A 5,742-nucleotide genomic window follows, 5' to 3' on the forward strand; every position below is an offset into this window, starting at 1 on the left:
GCGCAGTTTGAGCACAGGGTGAAGGAGAAAGGGGGTGGAAGAAAATTGAAATACATATTGGGAGGGGTTTAGGGTTTTATTTTAATGTTGAATTATACTTAGTGGTATTTTAGTAACTTCAAATATTCCTGTCTCTATTTTTATCTTAAACCAAACAAGATGCTGAGACATAACTCAGTCTTGTACACTTTACACCAAATACAATATAGGAACTTAATTCAATCTCTATCTCTCAGTCTCAGTCTCTGTTCCAAATGTAGCCTAAGAAAATTTGATGAGACATATGGTATCTAAAATTAGAATGAAGATATGATTGACTTGGATGACGTTATAGTAATTACGAGTTTTGGATGATGATTTTTTTTTCTTACATGCATTTAAAATTTTCACCCTTAAGTAGTTACACTAAATGTTTTGGTTCAGTTATTATTGTCTATTGTGAAAGGATTTTGAGTGACAAGATCTTGTATATTATTGATAATAAGCTTCCCTTTCATCCATAATACATTGTTCCATGACTTCCTTTCTTTTGGACTCTGATTTCTCCAATTCAAATCAACTTGCACTTTTTCAAACTTAAGTAATTAAAATCCTTTGTAGATAGAGAGCTATGTCAATATTGGAAAATAGATTTTTTACGTATAAATAGATTTTAATGTGATATTTTATTTATAAAATATCATTTAAGAAGAATTACAAAAGGATATTGGTGAGGATGCTTCTGAAATAGAGCATATGTTAAAGTAGTTTGCAAGGAGCATTCAAGCTATGTTAGAGGTATAAGATTTGATATTCATCCATCTCAAGTGATTAGATCTTCGTCTCGTTCAATAGTGTCTATGCAATCTACTACTACTAGTAGACTATCAAGAATTGAATACAAAACTTGTAACAAGTACAATTACTACAGGAGCAAGTAAATTTTTCTCTGAATCGTCAAGGAGTCAATTACCACCCGATTTTTCTACTAAGATAAGATAAGGATATATGTTATACTTAATTTTATGGACTTACATGCTAAATGTATGGACCAATTTTGGTGTTACTATTGCTGAAATTTTTTATTATTGATAGAGAATGAATTTGTATAATTGTGTTTTTTAGCAGAAAATTAGAAAGTCTTGTTCTCATTCTATAGACTTTATTTTTGGTTAGGACCAATTCTGTATTGAAGTTAGAGATGTCTATTAGGACTCCACTAAATTTGATATGACTATAATGAAAGTAGAATTATTATACATGATTGAAACTTGATTGCCAAATTGATTTTTAAAACTGATTTTTCTAAAATAAATTTATCAAAGTCATGTTGGCTAGGATTTTAATTTGGGTGAATGATATCCTAATAAAAAATTAATAAAAAAATCTAATGCTAAAAGGGAAATATTTTTTGTAAAAATTAATTAAAAAAACTTAATGCTGAAAAGATTGTGACAATTTTGACCTACCACAAGCATTTAAAACGATAAACTTGATGCTAAAGAGATTGTGACGGTTTAAAAGAGTCACTGAAATTAGTAACTTAGTTACGATTTTAAACCGTCGCTAAATATATTGTGACAGTTTAAAACAGTCACAAAATATAATAAAACACTATCGCAAAATTTACTAATTTAGTGAAACTGTATAACATAAAAAAAACACACTAGCAAGTGTTACAAATTAGTGACGCTCTTATCAACGGTGGTCTAAAACAGTCGTTATATCACTTAGCAATGTCTGAATCAGTGATGCTTTTTTAACCGTCATGAAAAGATTTAGTGATTATTTAAACCCTTACTAAGCAGTTAAAAAAATGTTGCGAAATACTGTTTTGATGTAGTGGAAAAAGAACACAGACCAAAAAGAATAACAAATACCATACTATGATTGATTTCTTTTTACTATAACAAAATATGGGATTTTTAGGCAAATAATATAAGAAAATTTGTTCAACATAATTATAATAAAATCATGGAATATCATTTTTTTTTTTACTTGAGTAAACAATTTGCAATTTACTGATGTGGATGAAAAATCAATCAAAAGAAATGAGATCGAAAGAAATTAAAAAAAAATAACAAATTATATACGTTTGGCTTTTGGCTTTTGACTTTAGACTAATGATCTTTCTATTAATTTTATAAGAATTGTAACATTTACTGTCATATTTTTTTTTGAAATTTTATTCCTGTCAAAAAGTCCAAAAAAAAGAGATCAACGAAGAGTGAATTCAGTTAAAATAAAATGACTGAGGAGAGAGGAATCAATAACGAGACTACGAAAGATTCCTGTCAAAAAAGTAGTTAATGAAAATAGCTTATAGGTTGAATGATATGCTCCAAATCCCCCACGCACCCTTTTTAATATCTTCTAATCTCTTATTTTTTCTAATTGATTTCTTTTTGGTTATATTTTAATTCGATTTTTTTACACAAATAAAATAAAAAGGATAAATGACATATATAAGCCAATGAGAAACAAAAAATTCACCAATAAGCCAAAACGAAAAATGGTTCATGAATCAACCAGAGACACTTTTCTATGTAGTTCGAATTAGATCAATTCGAATTAGAAAATCAATGTAATTCGAATCAATGTAATTTGAATTACTAACACACGCACACAAGCACTAATTCGAATCAGAATCAAATTGATTCGAATTACACACACACTAATTCGAATCAGGCTAATTCGAATTACACACACACACACGCTCTCCATAGTAATTTGAATTGGCCAGCTTCGAATTACTCAGTTTTCGTTCTCATAGTGATTCGAATTGGGGTGTTTCGATTTACTCATGGTTTGGCTATAAAAGGAGTTCGAACCAACCTCATTCGAACTAGTATTCCAAAAGCACACCCTACCAAATCCTAGAGAAAACGACCTAAAAATGACTCCAAGAAAGGGCTGAGCAGAGTATTTAACCGATGGGGGATAATCCGGACAGACTTTATCGGTTGGATGGAGTAGCCCATATAGCTGGTGTCATCAACGAAGAGGTAAGTATGGACTCCTTTTTTTAAAAGTAGGATTCGGTAACTTATTTGTTTGTTTTTTTATGTTATTTTAGTGGTTTTGATAGTGAATGATGTTGGTAACATTTCTTCAGAATGAGTTTATAGTTTTTGTTAGTGATTTTGTATGTGGTTTGGTAAGCGGTTTTGCTAGCAGTTTTGTAATCGGTTTTGGTAGTGGTTATGTTAGTCATTTTGCACTTGTGGTTTTATTAGTGGTTTAGTTAGTGGTTGTGGTAGTGGCTTTTTTAGTGGTTTGTCTAGTGACTTTCTTAGTGGTTTCGTTGGCAGTTTTTTTATTAGTGGTTTTGTTACTAGTTTTGGTGGTGGTATTGTTAGTGGTTTGTTGCTGGTTTTGTTGCTGGTTTTGTTGGTGGTTTTGTTGGTGGTTTTGTTAGTGGTTTTGTTGGTTGTTTTGGTGGTGGTTTTGTTGGTGATTTTATTAGTGGTTTTCATGGTAGTTTTGTTGGTGGCTTTGTTAGTGGTTTTGTTGGTGGTTTTGGTGGTGATTTTATTAGTGGTCTTCTTATTTAATCAGCATTTATAGTGAATGATTAAATTTGTTTTTAATCATTTAGTACATTATATGTACAGCCCCAACGATGCATCTCGAGCATGCGACGGCAGTAGGGCATGCGTCTGGACGAGAGGTACGTTTCGTACTTGCAGATGGCTGGCTTATAACATCTTGCGAGGATGAATGAGAGATGGTTCAGATTAGATGAGCCCCTGGTGAGTGCTTTCGTTGAGCAGTGGCGTCCGGAGATGCACACATTTCATATGTCGTTCGGTGAGTGCACTATCACACTGTATGACGTGGCGTACCAGTTAGGACTGCTAGTCGATGGACGTTATATTAGCGGTTGCCTGACAGATTTCTAGACGTACATCCAGGGTGGCCGGCCAGCTTGGGTTTGGTTCCAGGATTTGCTTGGTGTGTTACCTCCTGCGAACCAAATCCAGAAGTTTGTAGTGAACTGCAGTTGGTTCCAGGAGACCTTCAGAGAGCTCCCTGAGGATGCCGATGAGGAGACAGTCAGGAGGTATGCCCGGGCCTATATCATGATGCTGTTAGGCACCCAGTTATTTGCCGACAAGTCCGGCAACCGTATCCACAATAGGTGGCTCCCGTATGTGGCCAGACTTGAGGACATGGGTGACTACAGCTGGGGATCAGCTGCTCTCTTGTGGTTATACTGGTGCATGTGCCGAGTAGCCAACAGACATGTTGTGAAGTTAGCCGGACCATTACAGCTACTTCAGTCATGGATCTTCTGGCGCTTTCCTGGATTTAGACCGGCTGGATATGATATGTTCAGCTGGCTATTTGCCTCGAGGTACTGTTATTATTTTCTTGTTTATGTCTCCTATTAGTTTTATTCAGTCCACGCTTAGAATGTTATATTACTTTTATTCAGTCTACTATTACTATTACTGTTATTTTGATAGTGGTTATAACACGGATGTGAGTTGCAGGTGGTTAGGTCACAATCCTTCAGCGAGCGAGAAGGGACCTCGAGTGCAGTTGTGGAGGCTCAGATTAGACCTGTTACAGGCTGGGGATGTAAGTATATGAACTAGTCCTTCATATTAACTCATCTTTGATATTAGCATGTCTTGTTGGCCTAACGCTGATGCTATGTATTCGTAGTTTATTTGGATGCCGTATAGCTCTCCCGACATTCTACAGGTTGTGCATCCAGAGATATTGGAGCCTCGGCATACGGCGTTATGGCGGTCTGTGACAACACTGATATATTTCGCCATAAAAGAGTGGCACCAGGTAGATCGCATGCTACCGCAGTTTGGTGGAGTTCAGGCCCAACCCCAGCCCGCCCTTGAAATCGACTTCTTGATGTCGAACGATGGCAGAGGTGGAGATCTTTGGTTCCCCTATAGCTTGCAGTTCTGGCACCTTCATTGGGAGAACCGAGCCGACCATGTTCTCCGGTTTGATGTTGTGGCAGACCCAGGTCCGTCACATGATTTTCTTGATTGGTGGGGCCAGCATGGTAAGAGATTCCTGTCACCTGAGCTGTACCTCAGTGATCCGAGAGCCGTGCCTATTCTGGTCGAGGCGACACAGAGAGGTGCAGGACGAGTGCCTGAGATGGATCGGGTGGATGACGTTCCGGATCGGCGTTGCGTTGAGCGGAGAGCTCGTGTCGGGAACGTAGGAGCCAGCGTGAGTAGAGGTGGCTCGACCAGGCCATGGCCGAGGGGGACGCTAGGGGGGCTGGTGGAGGCAGATGAGGGGGCCGTGGTGGATGACGCAGGGTCCGTGCTGGACTAGACCACTACGGGGGCCATGACGAGGATGACGACGATGGAGATCATCATGGGGATGGTGGGTTAGGCGACGGTACCCCTCGTGGAGGAGGTCAGGGTGGAGATTGGTATGGGTCTAGTGTGGGGGACAATTTGGGTCATGGTGGAGATAGAGTTGGAGGAGGGCCGTTTGGCGATTACTTTGTTGGTGTCCCCAGCTCCGACCAGGCAGTTCATGAGAGCCAGACATGGGTTAGTCCAGGACAGCTATTTTCGGACTTGCTGACCAATGATGGTATTGATGCGGACTTTGGCGGTTCATACTTTTTGGAGGAGATCAGTGCCATCATGCAGGAGGATGATGCGGCACGTCGGAGGACACAGACCACGGGCATGCAGGCACACTTAGACGTAGACCTGAACGAGCCTCCTTCAGGGCCGACGCATGAGCATTTTGCCTTGGGTGGTACTTCTC

The sequence above is a fragment of the Arachis ipaensis genome, chromosome B05, assembly GCF_000816755.2.
Source record: "Arachis ipaensis cultivar K30076 chromosome B05, Araip1.1, whole genome shotgun sequence".
Taxonomy (NCBI): Eukaryota; Viridiplantae; Streptophyta; class Magnoliopsida; order Fabales; family Fabaceae; genus Arachis; species Arachis ipaensis.